At 37.0% G+C, this 16,648-nt stretch overlaps 1 long non-coding RNA gene across 2 annotated transcripts in view; it reads left to right on the forward strand.

Annotated features, from left to right (window-relative positions):
* The first annotated feature begins 13,031 nt into the window (after positions 1-13,031).
* The window catches only part of LOC113966321, a 68,411-nt gene continuing 64,794 nt past the window's right edge, over positions 13,032-16,648 (forward strand). For both annotated transcript variants that reach the window (XR_003533778.1, XR_003533777.1), the window contains exon 1: positions 13,032-13,119. This is a non-coding gene — a long non-coding RNA (uncharacterized LOC113966321). The remainder of the gene's footprint in view (positions 13,120-16,648) is intronic.

The raw sequence follows: 16,648 nt of genomic DNA on the forward strand, positions 1-16,648 counted from the left end.
CCATTCGTTTTAACCAAATATCCTTTCCTTTCTCAAAGTGCTCAGAATCAGAAGACACATATAGGGATATTCTGCTATTGTTTTGTTGGTATCTCCTGTTTCTGAGTCTACATTGTTATTGCAGGCACAGCTGAAGAGCAAGCTAGCTGAAATTTAAACAGAGCCAATGTTGACCACTGGATTTCCTTCTGTGTTGCTGCTAAATGGAAGTATTACTCGGCAGCATTGTGTGAGGGAAAAGATTTAAATATCAATTCATTCCACTCATGTCTTTGACTAAAAGTTTTGGAACTTGAAATTTAATTGATAGTTGTTTTTGGTAACTAACTCTCTGATTTGTATTTGAACACTGCATGGCTGTACTGACAAGCAGGTGATAAGGCCATTGCCAGACAGACACTGCGTGTTTAACAGAGCTGAGATTTGATTCTGCTCCTGCTGACCTTACTATGTAATTATTTTTTTTTTGCTTTCCCCTCTTCCTCATCATTCCTCTGTGGCTTGCCATGACTCAGGTGCTGCTGGTTGCTGTTAATGTCCAGGATTTATGAGCCATCTTTCATAGCGGGTCTCACATTCCCAGTGAGAACTAGATGTATGAAGGGTCCTGGATTATCACTCAGTGCTGGTGTGGCCACAAAGAACATGTGGTTGCATTGTACGGCCTGATTATTTCTCAGGAAGTCCACTCACTAGCAAAGAAATACTGAGGAAACGTTATAAAAAGAAGTTAAAATATTAACAGTGGTGGTTTTTCAGTTAAACTTTGGAGACAGTATGACAGTATGCCCCCATCCATATCAGAAAAATACCCTCAAGATAAATCCAGTGTTAGAGTAGAGGACAAATTTTTATTGACTCCACTTTGAACTGTTGCTTATTTATGCCTGGCTAATCCTGGGGATCACTTGAGCAATGCCAAAGGGAGCTCGACACAAAAGAGCATTGGCATGTAGTTCCTTAAAATGATATTTTTATCAGGTTTTTAAGCGTATGTTAAACTTCTGAATAATTCTGCATTGTAACCGAAAGTAAAATATTCTTCTGGCTACTTCTATATGTTTGCATATGTTTTTGATTTTTTGTGACCCAATGAAATAGACCATTTTCAGAGCATTTTGTGTCGTGTCAGTGCAAAATGTTACAACTCTATCTACTTGGCAAAATGTCTTGCTGAGATATAAATAGATTTCTAATGACTGTCAGGCTCTGTGCCCAAGAAATTTTCTTGTAGATATCTCATTATGGAACTAACATCATCAATAAAATAGCTGAAATATTTTGCAAATGCAGGAATATTTTTTACATCAGTAACTGCAAGGAAAATACCTACCATATGCATAATTTGAGGCTGATTTAAAAACTGTAATTTATCATAATTATCTGCACATCATAATGGCAAAACACACTTAATTGCTTTTGACTGGACTGGTATTATGATGAGACAGAAAGTTAACAGCAGATGGCCCTACTGTCAAAACTGTAGTCTCTTAACCCAAAATGAAGTAGCAGACTGAACATAACATGTTTCTGCCTCCTTTTTCTGATTTTCAGCAGTAAGTATGAACTAGCATTTGGTGGGGTTGTGAATGTTTACAGAGCAGTAGAAATTATCTTGGTGACAAAAATAGCAAAGAAAACTTGACTAGATAGGATTCCTCATCCCATTATGACTTAGACTTTATAAAACTTATGAAGTTAAGATAATAATCTGAACTGAAAAGCAAATTATTTCCAAAATATTAGAACCAATTATAACACTAATTTCTGCCCTTTTACCAGCATATGTCATCTTCTACTTTTGTACAACAATTAAAAAAAAAAGTGCTTAATCTTCTATACCTGTCTGACCATGAAGAAATAAATTATCAGTTGAAGAAGCAGATAATTTTGCAGTGCTTCAAATAAGTTCAGCTTTGCTGCATCAGTTACAATATGCCTGAAGGATTTGTCTTATATTAATCACAATGTGCATGCACAGGTGCGGTGCTGTAAAAATCCCAGCATTTCCACTCACAGAATGCCCAAGAGAATTGAAGAATTTAAGATTACATTTGTACAAATTTAAATTACAGAATGGGGGGGAAAAGTGTTGGTTTTTTTTTTTTGTTTGGTTGGGTTTTTTGTTTATTTGTTTTTTAATGTCTAGCCAGAGAGAATCACAATAAGCAGGTGGTATATTGTACTGCTGGATGACAATGAAAGTAAATTAGTTGCTTCAGTTGATAGAAAAGAAATGCTGGCCTTATCAGCTTAAATAAAGGTGACATGTTATTTGTGAAATAATGCAAATACCAAAATGTGGTTTAACCCCAAAGTTTGTGTGTATATATGTATGTAACTTTTGTGTGTGCTTCATATTATAGATTTTTATAACTTTTAATCTCTTAGACTAAAATAATGTGTAAATTTATTAGAAAGCAGAACTCATTACAGGGAGAGATTTATTATTTGCTTTGTGTCAGAATAGATCTTGCTCAGATGTGCCGACTGATGGGACAATGTAATTTGTTCATCCTCTTAACAGTAGGTAAAAGGAAAACAGTGAGGCAAAGATATTTTGCATGGTAAACGTTTTCCCCTTTTACGATCCAAGCATAAGACAAAGATTTTAGAAGATATCCTATTTTTTAACGGGCTAACCAAAATAAATCAGTAGATTTGTTAGATCCAAATTAAATAGTAAGACATAAATGGTCTATTAAAAAACCTTCTGCAGCTATTGTTAACACTGAGATGATGCATATTTTTTATATGTTAATGTTTTAAATTTTTTTTCAATACATCGTCATCTAGTGGTGGTGTTTCTGAAAACTGACAGCCAGTTGCTAGTTACAATCTGTCTTATGCCTATTGCAGGAGGCTGTTAGCTTTTTAATCTTTAAATTTGTCCCTTAGGCTGTATAACCTAGACCCTTGTTCCAGCTAATGTAGATACACAGCTTAATAACATGTTTCACAGTGTAAGTATACAGGCACAAGGCGCTCAGACTTTCTATGCTCTTTCAAAACCTAAAATGGTATACTTTGAGTAATTCACTACACATAATAATAAACAGTATGCAAAAGGTATATAATTTTTATTTAGCCTACTGTATCATAGTAGACACACAGATAAGTACTCTTGAATACTCTTGAAACAGTTTTGCAAAAGCTTGTAATAAATTTTCCATTCTTTTTTTTTTTCCTTGGAATCATTCTTGTCTTTGTAGGAGGCTCTCAAGATATTTTTTCTTTGAACTTCTAGTACTGTGATATTTTGCTTTTACCCCATACCAGTCTTCTGAGCATCCTTTAAGAAGGTTTCTGCGATCCAGAGTGAAGTCCCAAGTTCAAATTAATTAAAATATCTCATTATTTGAATCTGATTCATGTACTGTAGAGGTTTTTTGGGTGGCTTTAATGAATAAAGTTTGAATTAAAATGAAAAAACTTAATGATTTTCTTATTTCCTGCTAATATTTCCCTACATTCCCTTACAAAACATTAATGCAGTACACAGGAGTCTAGGAAATAAGTCATAGAGCATAATATCACAAGAGTTTCTAAACATTTACCCACTATGGTATATTTTAAAACAGATGCCTTATACAATTCTGGCAACATTCAGGTTGCTGTGGGAGAATCTTATTTCTCCTTCCTTCTGTGCAGTTTTGCTACACACTTTTGCACTCTCCAAAGCCTAAGCACAGAGGCAAAAGCCATTTACGAAAAATGCATTGATTTTGATGATTTAAAAATGTTGCCTGTTGTTTCTCCTGTGCCTTCATTTTTTTATATTACTTTTTTTAACCTCTTTTGATGAACAATAAATAAAAGTAAATTAGAAGTTCAATGTGTTTTGCTCTCTCATTATAAAGGCTATATTCCCTATCTTTTTATGAGTCAGCAAAGGGGTGAATTGTAGAACATGTGGTAAGTATCAAGCTTCTGAAAGCCTTGCTGTAAAAATCCCCATTTTTTGTTTGTAGCAGGTTGACAGTTGAAATCTCGAGGAGTGAAAGCAGAGCAGAAAATCAGGAAAGGAGTGAAAGGCTAGATATAAAAATATGTTAACATTCCAAGTGTGACAAAACAATGAATAGAATTATTATAGAAAATTTAAAATAGTAAGAAAGTCACTTTAAAATTATGGCATGACATTTTTAGTCCAGTAAAATGTTATGGCATGGGTTTAACAGTTTGATCTTAGAATGAAGGCGTAGGTCTAGAGCAAAGGAGTAGAAATCTCCATCAGTGTGCATTTATAGGGAAGTCTGCTTCATGTAACTAATTGGAATTAAGTATCCTTGTATGGGGTTTCTAAAAGTATGTAGAGTCACATTCCCTCTGTTTCAGCTCTGAATAATATTCAGTTTTCTTCCTCTATAGAATTATTGTTCTTACTTCAAATATGGAATCATGATTTAGTTGTGAAAGAACTAACTGGCTGGTTTTTACTGCTGCTGAGTTAAGCTGGGTATTTTTTTTCCTACTACTTACATCTGAGAGCTAGTGTACGGGAAAAATGAAAATAATATTTATTCAAAATGAGCCTTACATTCTTAAAGGCTTGGAGGTTGGCATTGCGACATTGCACATGGCAGCAAACCAGCATCTGTATTGCCAAAATCTGCAACACAATGCCTCTAACAGTTTTCTTTTTCCTCTGGAACAGACAGGCTCCAAAGGCCTGTGTTGACAGGTAATGAGATCTAATAAGCAAGGGGAAAAGAGGTAGGTGGGAATGAAAGAGTAAAGGAATATCCATATTCATTATTTAATCAAATAAAATTCTCTTGGAGGATTTTGGGAATACTCAATCTTTGCTTCAAAAGCTTCTCTGTGATAGCTGTAAACAAATTACCTTAAGAATAACTTCTTAATCAGGGAAGAGTAGAGCTGTTCTCTACTTGATCTCTCCCTTTGGGTGGTCCCAGTCAGAGAGCAGCAGCCTTCCTTCTGATGGCTTGGCTTCAGAGAAGCTATATGATATTATGCTGACAGCTGTAGACCTCTTTTTGTTAGGGATAACAAACATCCTGTGCTGAGGACAGCATCAGGCCCAGCTTGCAGTATGCCCAATTAGAGGAGCTAAAATCTCATTTGTTTCACCATGGGAGTCTCTGAAAGCACACCATTTTGGCCTCATTACAGTATTTTTAACTTTACAAAAACAATTTCATTACGGAAATTAAAGAAGCTCATTTAGTCTTAGTATTTATGCTGAACTTAATAAATTCCACAAGTATATCAGCTGCCCTAGTGTGCAGGCTTTTTGTTCTTCATCTCAGTAAAAATTTGTTTTAAAACCTATTTGCAGAGACTGTTTCATAAAGGAATGTGCCATTTAAATATACCGTTTATTTATTATTAAAATTAACACATTTCTGGACTCCATTTTAGGTAATTTTCTTTTGTTGAACATCTGAGCATTGACCGGCATTTGCTGTGCTGACACCCATGTAAAAGGGACAGTCAAATCTGCAGTTTTCTTCCAGGTACTTAAGATACTCTTACATTTGTCATGTTCTAAAATACAGTTTCTCTTATATGAATATTAAAATCTTTCATGGTTCAATAGAAATGAGTGCTTTCCTAGGATTTCACTAAAAGGTAAGAATTTTGCTTTAAAGTTGTGCAGGAAAAACCTGCCAAGGATTCTGAACTAGTTACAGATATATCTTGTGTATCTACTTTGAGAAACTGTTTATACTTTTCTAAAATGGGAAGAAGGGAAGAGGACAACTACTTTCCCATATTGTGTTATAGGAAGAGAAGTGAAATAGACACGCTGACAAAAATCTGTGTTGTCTAAAGGTGTTTGCTGAAGAGGAAGGAGAGAGGCAACAGAGACTGTTTAGTCAGTCCAGAGTTTAAGTATTTGCAAACAATAGTGAAGAATGAACAACCAAAATAGAAAATTATGCAAATTTGCTAATTTGCTCCTGAGTATGTTATGTAAAGAATTTGGTCTGTCATAAAGTAGGGCGCCTAGAAGGACTGGTGTCATGCTGAGTTTTTAAGTTTTCATAATATTTAACTACCCTTCTGAGTTTTGAGTCTTCCCAATGGAAAAAGAAGAGCTAAATGGTTACAATAGTCTTATTGTATGCTTTACTTTCATTAAAGCAGTGGTAACGTAGGACACGATCAACAGAAAGATCCAACAAATCCAAGGTCTTGGGATCAAATACTCTACATAAGATTGCTTTATTATAACATTTCACAATTAGAATATACCTTACATAAAATGAGCAAGAATTGCGAGTGGTTACAGTGTGGAATGTTTTCAGGAGCAGAGCAGTTGTGTGCTTTTGAGTAGAATGGGTGTATGAATGGGAATTTTAACTTGAGTGAAAAGTATAGGCAGAGTAGTTAGTGGAGAGGAGGATACATATGTATGCTAAGTATCATGGGTATGCAAGCATGCTCAGTGTATATGTGTGGAGAGCTGATCAAGGAATATTGCCAGACATACCAGTAGGGAGTTGTGGGAGAGGCGAATGTGAAAGCCTATTGCATATGTGAGCTGTGCCATGTGTACCATCCCTGGATGGTACAATCCCTGAAGGTATTCAAAAGGCACGTGGATGTGGCACTTGGGGATATGGTTTAGTGGTAAACATGGTGGTCCTAGTTAAATGGTTGGACTCAATATGGAAGGTTTTCTCCAGCCTTGATGATTCTGTATTTATTGTCTGAGCACATTTTGATCAAAGTAATATGAGCCTCCCTGAAAATAATGATAAAATGCATCTTAACGAAATAGTCTTAGGTATTAAATTTGGAAATAATGCAGGTTTACATGTGTGAGCAGTGTAGAGTCTCCGTCAGTTTTTCTCAGTTTTTCACCCAAGTCAATCTCAAATTATTTTGTGTTTTCTACCTTTTTCTGACTAGGGTGTGAGAGTGAAATGTACCTTTTGGGATGGAGAGGTATCCGGAAGAGTTTTTAATATAATTTTACTCACGACACTCTGCTGTACTCTACTATGTAAGTCACTGAAGAGCTGTCAGATGAGAATCTTTTTTAGTCTCTAGCAATGCAGGCTAGGTATTGGATGCCTTGAAGAGCAGGTGAAATAGCTGTTTATCCCATTAACTGTATGTGAAATGCTTTAGCCTTCTTGAAATGTTTCTTAAAGATGAAATAAATCAATAAAAGGAGACTGCTATAACTGTGCAGTTACTATATAGTTCTGAAAACAAACTAAATTGATTGTAAGCATCTGTTTTTATGTATTTTTCTCCCTTGGAATATGTCCCAGTGGCTTGTTCTTTGTTAGAATGATCTGATTTACTTAATAAGCTATAAATATGTTAAGCTCAAGTCAACAAAGGTGTTTTCAGTATACATAGCATTATAAATAAATCAAACTTTTTTTCTTATGTCTCTCAGGGCCTGCAGTAGAAGAAAGGTAATCAGTATCAGTGGTGCACCTGAGGCTTTTCTGGTCTCAGGTGCCAAATTCTTCTTTCTTGCTGCTGGTGCTGGCACTGTCACCACTGCTCCATTTTTTCTTGCCCTTGTAGACAGGAGTTGGAAGGAAATAGGAGTGAATCAGGCAGAGGCAACCTCGTTCCACTACTCTTCATCTTTCCTCTTCTGTCACTGGAGCTACCCCATTAGCTTCCTCAAATTCCCTGCCTGAAGATTTATTTAGACTGGTGAGAGGTGTCTGCATCCAGCTTAAATAGCCGAGTCATTTTTCAGAGAAGTAGCTGTCTAGCTTGCTTTAGAAGTGGGTGGTGTTTCATGGCAATAATAATTTGTTTCTCCTGTAGCTTGCTTTTCCAGTGAAGCTACAGAATTTTCCATAGTCAGAATGGGAGCTGTCTTTGTTTGTTTGTTTGTTTAACCAAGGTGAAGTGATACAAAAGGCTGTGAGAACATTCTGTTTCCCTTAAAATGATTGCACTTCAGTTCTTCAAAGGTGGGTTTTTTTCCTCCTGAAACCCTGAATCCTTATATTATTGAGAGCTGAAGTGGCGATTTCATAATTTTTCTCTATTTTTTTGGCTCTTAGCAATGTGATATGAAGTAGAGTCTGGAATCTTTAAATAAGTGAGCATAAATAAAACTATTAAAATGGAGGATTGGTGCAAATGGTTAACCTGCATTTGGCATGCAGCAGGTATTCTCCTAAATTGCAGGTGCACAGTATCAGTCTCTCTTTGATTCTTTAGAGACATTCAAAACTTGGCTGAACATGGCCCTGAGTGACCTGATGCAGCACAAAATTTGGCCTGGCTTTGAGTGAGGACTTGGTCAGGATGAACTCCACAGGTCTGTGTCTCAAAGTCTACTAGGGAAGGACTAGCAGATCCTGGACATCCAGTCCCAGAGGATAGTTTTACTGGAAGCATAATTATCCATCAAAACTTGCTTTAAACAGCTGTGTGAAGCAGGACCACAAATAAGCACTGACTTGAAACTGATTCTGTGAACTCCTCAAGGTTGTAAGCTGGCACTGCCACCAAAAGCACAGCACTGTGCTATTCCTTTTTCTCTCCTCTCTCTCACACCCTCCTCCTCCCCCTGTGACCCTTCCTCATTTCTTTTTCCTGCTCTTTTGCTTTTCTCTTCAGACATCCCATATCCGTACTTGGTTAATGCACCCACCGTTGTGTAGCTTCATTGTGAACAGAACAAGGGACTGATCTAGCTGAAAAATCTATTTTAATGGACTGAGGTTTAGTTGGATTTTCTTATTTTTAATTCTGAGAAAACTTGTAAAAATGTGTGAGAGCGTGGATGTCTTGGGAACAAACTGGTCTGGGAAATTTGTAATATTTTGGGGTTTTTACTATATGTATAGTAAAATAAGTTATACAAGGTGAATGGTAGTCTTGGAGATCTTCATTTATTCATACAAATCTAAAGAAGACAATGAGATTCCTGTTGAGCCTGAATAATGGCAGTCTTCAGTCATTTGGTGTCTTCTGAGACTTACCTTTTTTCAGTATTTCAAATGTCATTTTGTGTGTTAGAAAATATCAGGACTCCATCTTACATAAACGGCATAAAAATGTAGTTTCCCTACCTTTCTTTCAAAGCCAATTAAAGTGTAAAGCTGAAATAATACAATGTGGTTAAATTATAGATCAAGCAATTGTGCAGATGTATCACTGAACCATGCTCAGTCCATTTTATGCTATTATAAACTACTGAAATGTTTACTTCCTTTATAAATCAAGCAAATCTTGTTTTTATTGCAAAGAGTGGGAGGTGAGGTAATAGTGGAGTGGGAGGATAATTTAGAATAGAGGTACCTGCAACATGCAGATGCAATGCTCCAGAGTATTAGGATATGTTATGTTCCTTTTGAGAAGTTGTTTGTAATGATTGTTAATAGCATCCCCTAAGAGGAAGCAGACTGTAAGTATGCTCAAACCCAGTGAAAGTTGAGATATAAAGTTCAGGATCATTTATATCAGATGAGAATCTTAATAGGAGGGCAATCAACAATTTTGTCAGGAGCTCAGTCCATAATCCTTCAATTTATTGAAATTGCGAGTGGTCTGACCTGGCTATTTTGTAGAAGAACTGTATATTTGGTAGTTATCAGAAACTGAAAGGGCGATAATGTAGAAAAAATGTGGGAAAGAAGATAGTAATTCTAACTGGTAATGAGGCCATGTGTTACAGCCAGAATTTCTTTTCCAGCTGACATATAACAAAATGAAGAAAAATGGAAAGTAAACATTTAACTTCCATCTAATTTTTCCTTCTAGTTAGGCTGTCCTATTGTGATTTGACAGAGTTGCCATCCTTTAACTCAACTCTGTTTATTCAGTAAAAAAGAGGCTCTACCACTGCCACTGCTTCTTTTGCATCAATTATTTCATCCTCAGGAAAGAAAACTGCCTACTTGGAACAGATTCCTTAGATTGGAACTGATTCGTATATGCATTTCATCTGATACTGTAAATAACTACACTTCACAGGGACATGCAATCTATTTTTCTAGAGCAGAACAAACTGCTGTTTTGGGTTGAAGAGCTATCAGTTGAGGAAAGCTTTGAAAATTTGAAAAGACATATTTTGACAAGAGAGAACAAATGAAAATAACAAAGTTATGTCCTCTGAAAAAACCCTCAAACTATTTGCAGAAAGTTTTTCATAACAATCTGGTAGGAAATCTACCTATCAAAACAAATGCTGTCTTTTAACAAGTGGCTTCTAGAGTCATTTTTGTTTTTAAAATTGTTGCTTTTTCTGCTTCTGGTTTCACTAAAGTAAAAAGGTTAGCAGTGTTGCAGCAAAATTTGTGGGGGTTTTGGGCTGAAATGTTGACATTGAAATTGGTGTGAAATTTATCGAGACTGTATGTGTACATATGTATATATATGTGATATCTGATGGCAACACCAATGAATGAAGGAGTATAAAAACTTGATTTTTGAGGAATTTTGGTGTTATTTCATCAGGTAGCTTTGAAGAATATTGGAAAAGGAGACAGAATTAAATGCTGCTTTGCCAGCCAGGCTCCCAGTTAAAGAAATCTGTCAAAAATGTGATGTTAGACATAATGAGCAATGTGATAGTGTTTAGATACGGAAATTTAGTGGCTTCTTAAAACAAAAGCCTTTCCTCAGAGCACGTGTGTCTATGAACATATGGCTTTGGAAATGAATGGGAAAATGTTTACCTGCTGTATTCTACTTAATAAAAATAGTAGCAACCCTTCTGCTTCATCTGATCTTTTGCTGTGTTACAGCTCTCCTTACTCTTCCGTCTCCACCCATGCAAGTTCAGGATCACTTCAATGTCTGTTCTCTAGTTGGAGTTGTAGGAAACTGTGTTTCTGTTGTGGATCTGCATTTAACAGTTGGGCTGCTTATGCCAGTTTAATCAACACTTTTCTCCTCATCATAACTCTCTTCCTTCTTTATTATGTAACCAGCTTTGTATTATTCTGCCTCGAAGCAGTTAGCATATTCAAAACCACTAGGTATCTAGGTGTATACAAAAGACAAAGTAACTTTGGAAAAATAAGTGCTTTCCAAGCAGTGAAGTACTAGATTGCACTGCCATGTATGTCAACAAATTTAAACAATTTTACTATCTGGGTCTTTGATTAGGACACTCAAAAATATGTATATTTCTTGGGATATGCAAGTTTCATGTGATATGGAGTCTCAGCAGATCCAGTGGGCTGTTGTTGAAAGGACATCCACCAAGAAATGTAAACATCTTTTGTACAAGACATGGAAATCTCTTGTAAATGGAACTAACAGGTTCAATAGAAACTTTGACCCAAATGGATCATTAGTTGCAGCCTACAGATTCTTTTTCAAATCATTAACTGCATCTCATGTTGTCTTGCAAAGAAAGAAATGGAGGCTACTGCTTAATGAATCTTCCTTTAAAATAGACCTGACAGCCAAGCTTCTTACAATTGGCCAATTTAGGAGTTAGAAAATGGTTTAATTTAATTCAACCACTAGGGCTTTGTAAATGAGCATATACGTATATATGTGCTATGTGCCGTAGAAAAATTGTCAGATATGTTATATACTTCATTTACTGTAAACTCCCAGCTGTCCTGCTGTATTTTGCCCATTAATCTGTCATGGACTTTACCACTTAGACACGTTTCTAAAGAACCCAAATAATTATCTTATTTTCTCTATAAAAATTAACTTGTCATATGAATAATTTTTTTTTTTTTTTACAACCAAGGATGAATTTTCCTTAGTCTGTGTATTGTATTGTGTTGCTGTGCACGCAAAGCCAGACAAACACAAGTATGCTGTTACTCCCACCCGTTGTCAAATCCAGGATAATATTTTGTTCTGAGTGCATGATGGATTTCTGGTTTGTATCTTTTGGTCTACCTGGGTTTAAAAATGAAAGATTTGTGCTATGTGTATATAGCAATACACAGAAGTATGTGTCTGCTGTAAATCAGTGCTTGTTTTTTTATATAAAACTTAAGATTAATAGATTTGCCTCATCAATTAAACAGGCAGCATTAAGCCATCATTATGAGTGGCTATTTTTTTCCTCCCAAATAAATGCTGATACAAATTTGTAACCCCATGTGTTTTCCTGACTTTCTTGGGACTTTTTAAAAAGTAAAATCCTTGGAAAAGTCTACCATATTTATTTTTTCACCATAAAGCCAAAGGTGACATTAACATTATCAAAGCACGAATTAGGAAAAATAGGACTTTTCTTGTTATTTAAGTCACTGTATAGATTTACAGGATGGCAAAGCACACTTGCGCTGGGCAGCGCGGGAGCGGGGGGACGGGGAGGTCCCCGAAACTGATCGGGCCGGGGCCACGCCTCGGGAGTCCTTTGTCCGGAGGACTGGGTTTTTCACCGACGGACAAAGCGGGAGCTGCTTTTCAGTTGTTTTTTTTTCGGTCGCCTGCTTTTCTTTTTTCCTGAGGGGAAGTTTTTCCCCACCGGACACCTCGTGGAGGATGACTGAGAGGGAGCGACCGACCCACCTCGGAGCGAGGTATTCTGCCCTCGAGGCGTGAGGCTGCATTATCAGAGCTGACCTGGGATTGCTTGTGAAAAAAAGGACTGTTTCATTGCTGACTGCGAAGCCGCCGGCAGCTCACGTGGCTGCGAGCAGCTGTTGAGCTGCCGGGAACAGTTTTTGCCTTCAGCCCTTCCCGTCCCTCCCCCCACCTGGGGAATTGGGACTTTATTACTTTTGAAAATTTTGATTGCACCATTTGTTGTTTATTCGGATTTTGTTAATAAAGAGCTGTTCTATTCTTTTTCCACACTTTTCACTTGAAGCCGCCTAATTTCAAACTTGTAATCTTGTTAAACTGAGACATGGGGTCTTGGGGAAGAAGGTGGGAACTAGAACAGACAGGGATGTGAATCCTGTTGCTGTCCTACCCTCTGTGTTTGGATTGGCAGCATGGTATGGAGCTTTGTCAGGCCTCTGGGTGTTGCTGGTGCCGAAGTTGCTGTAGGACAACATGGTAACTTAGGTTCCAAGGTTCCACGTGGCTACATCCACCCTTTTTTCCATAAGTTGGAGTGTGAGCAGACAGTAGGACAGCCCTGGTAGTGCAGGTCTCAGCTTCTGCTGGGAGCTTCTACAGACAGCTGGGTGCAAGCCGTGATCTGCACAGAATAGGAGCTACAAACAAATTTTCTTTGGTGTGCTGTTACCTTTCTCTTTCCTCTTTTTAGTCAAGGAACTTGGCTCAGAGAAAGCAAACTCTTTCGCCCTAATGTGACATGAGAATGTCTGTACTAGGGGGGTCAGAATAGCTGTGAGGTTTATGCTGTATCCCATCTCCAGGAGAGACCAATAGCAGATGCTTAGATAGAAAAAATCAGCAGAACAAACTTAGAGTGCATCCCATTTTTTTATCCTTCCTTTTTCCAGCAATTTGATAGGTTTCACATATTTCACAGATGGATAGCTTCAGAATGATATTCTCTTCAGAAGAGAAGGAAGGTGGCAGTGGAGGCTTTTATTTATCTATTTTATATTTAATATTTAACTTCCTCAAATGCTACCCTGATGATTGAATCATCAGTTCTTTGAGGCAGAGTTTTTCATAATTTAATCTTGTTTTGCAGTTGTAGTTTGATTAATATACTAACTACAATAAAGGTGAGAGCAAGAAACTTTAAAGTGTATGTTTTGTTAGTTAATTTTCCCATTGAAGAGTTAGATATTTTTCTCCCCTAGTCTTTTTCAGAACTGCCTATTTAAATTTAAATAAGATGTTATTACTGGTTGTTCAGTTGTGTAATTTTAACTCACATTTATTTGATACTTTTTCTATGATATTGCCCATGCTCCCACATGATTATTAAACATGTGATTTAAAACTGTAGAGAATTATTGAACAATGACTGATGACTGTTAGAATGGAAGTTTTGCATATTACCATTATTTTTATATTTGGGCTTGAATTGACAGCAATGTAAACCAGAAATATTTTGACATTTGATTATCTTTTTCCTTTTTTGGCTGATTGAAATGGTCATTTGCTTTGAATGGCTTTTCTGTGGAAGTCTCTGGTATAGTAACTCTAGAAGCACTAATCAATCTGGCAATTTTAACAGTTCTTTCAGGCATTTCTGGGTGGAATTTTAGTCACTTTGATGATCACTGGAAGAGCAGAGGAATAGTTGCACCATCAACTTCATTGTCTCTTTATGACTATAGAAGATAAACCAGTCAGTGATTACCTTGAATGAACGGCTACCTTCCATATTAAAAGCCTCACTATCCCCTTTTTGATTCTAAAATGTTAACTCGCATAGTGATTTGTTTCTAAGTCTGCAAGAAAAGAATGATTTGGCAGTGTGGGGAGATGATTCAGGTGTGCATAAGCCTACACAGGGGATGAAAAAGGGGGCCAGGGTTCTGGCATGACAGATGGGATGGAAGACTGGATGAACTTAGTATGAAGCAGATGGAGGGGGAAATGGGGGATGGGGATTTTGAACCCTCCTCAATATGGTGAGGGAAAAGCGATGGCATGTAATGGCCAGTCTTCGTAAACGAAGATTTTGGGAAAGGTCTTTTACCTTTCCAGCCTGCGCAATGGATTTTTTAGGTGAGACACAGCCTGCGCTGAACTGAGCCCACCCTTTAATCCTAAGGTTCATCTGCCGGGGCCAAGCGAGCTTGGACAATGGCAGTGAGGTCCTCAGGACGTAGGTTTGTTTAGAGTGACCTTCTCTTAGATGGATGGCCTCACAGGGCTAACGGGCTCCATCTGCCCGGGGGACTGGGATTCGAACCTGGGTTGCAAGGGTGAGAGTCCCGCATGCTAACGATGGCACGTACAGCTGAGAGGATGAAGGTTGCTCAGTGGTCTTTGGGTAGAAGAGAGAGAGTGTGTCCTGCAGAGGCCAAGAAAGCAGAGAAATCCTTGGGCATGTAGTGTCATCATCTAGTTTTATTTTAAACAAGGAGCATGATATAACAAAGGCTGGTAGAAGATAGCAGATTTCAAACTGGAATACTTCTCAAAAACAATTTATCAGCTTTTGAGACTTTCAGATGGTTGAAGTAAATTAGTTTGGGCCACTTCTTAAAAACATGGATCTGGAAGTCTCTTACTTATTGTGTAAAAACAGATGCTGCTGCTGAGATACAGCAGTGGCAGTGACAGTGACAGTGAGTAGAGACTGCTGCTGAACTGCTCATTATTTGTCCTTTTTTCCCTGAAAGACTTGTCAAGAAGACTGGAAGATTTTTATCCAACTGGAATCTAAGTTAGTTTGTTCCAATTCTTCCCTTACGATTTGACAACATTACTCAAGTCCAAAATATTTTGTAGTCCTGTTTGAAGCTGGACATTTTTTACCTGTTTTAGCTTTTAAAGAAGTATTATGGCTCTGCCTGATATTTGAGGCCCACAGAGTTCATGAACCACAGTGTTTGTCTGTGAGGAAACAGGTATTTTGACTTTTTGTTCTCTGTTAGAGCTTTGTAGTTATATTTCATTATGAAATATATAGGTTTATACAGGTTTGCATTTTCTCCCATCTGAAAACTGTCTGAAGCCAGACAGTTACTTTTTATTGATTTCCTATACCTTTAGGTGGTCCTCACAGATTTCTTTTTTTCTACTTTTTTTTTTTCTTTTTAGAAACTGCATTAGCCTGTAGAGGATGCAATGAATGTATGAAAAGTGTAATGAGTATAGAAATATCTGATACTTTTGGTGTTAAAATTGTGTCAGTGACATTTTAAAGACTTGGCAAACTTTAAAGAAATGTGTGCAGGCTCTTCCAAAGCATTATTATGTAACCTAAAATTTGTGTGTAGAACGTCTTTTTACTCTAAAGTTAAAAAGAGTAATTGAAGCTTGCAGAAAGGAGTCAGGAAAACACTAGATGCTTCTGGTGGCTGTATGTATGGGATTGTTTTTAATGATCTGTTGGTTGCAAATAGTTGGAAAATTTTCTCTTTTACTTCACTGAAAAGAACAGCTTGCAGCAACGGATACATTTTACAGTTGCATCAAGTGCGCAATTACTAAGCAAGGATGAGAAGCCTGACAGTTTCACTTCTTAGCAAAGCTGACCTCTGGAGGATTTTGTTAAAGGAATTTCACTTTTTTAACAGCTGAACTGAAAAAAAAATCTCGTATCGAACAGAGCCAGCTAATTGTATTGCTAACCACATTCCTGCAACTCTTCAGGAATTTCTTGAAGAAATCAATATAGTTTAAGTTTCTATGCAGTGTTATTTGATAGTATTAGTATAGTTCCCTTTGTTCTAAATACAATGTGAATTATCACACTACTCTCTCTCTTCATTTATGGGTGCAGTCCTCTTTCTTACCTGGATGTAGTTATGACATATGTATTAACCAGAACACTTCCATGGCTCCTCATTCTCTATAGGTTCATAAACAAATGTCATGGTACAAGGAAGGCTGCATCTGTCAGGAGTGTAGAGCTCTTGTGGAAAACCAAAATGTCTTTTCTCTTATTTTATATAACCCCCTTCTTTCTGTAATATCCTAATGTATTTTAAAATACTGGAAATTGTGTACAGTATATCAAACCTTAACACAAAGTGTGGTGGACTACTTTTGCCATGTTTTTTTCATTAATATAGATACTGTGACAGGATAAAGGAAGAGCATTACATTAGGAATAGAGTTTCTATCTAAAAACCAAAACAGCCCTCTCCTTTACCCTCCAACCAACCAA

This window comes from Neopelma chrysocephalum, unplaced genomic scaffold (genome assembly GCF_003984885.1).
Source record: "Neopelma chrysocephalum unplaced genomic scaffold, ASM398488v2 Primary Assembly neopelma1_59, whole genome shotgun sequence".
Lineage (NCBI taxonomy): Eukaryota > Metazoa > Chordata > Aves > Passeriformes > Pipridae > Neopelma > Neopelma chrysocephalum.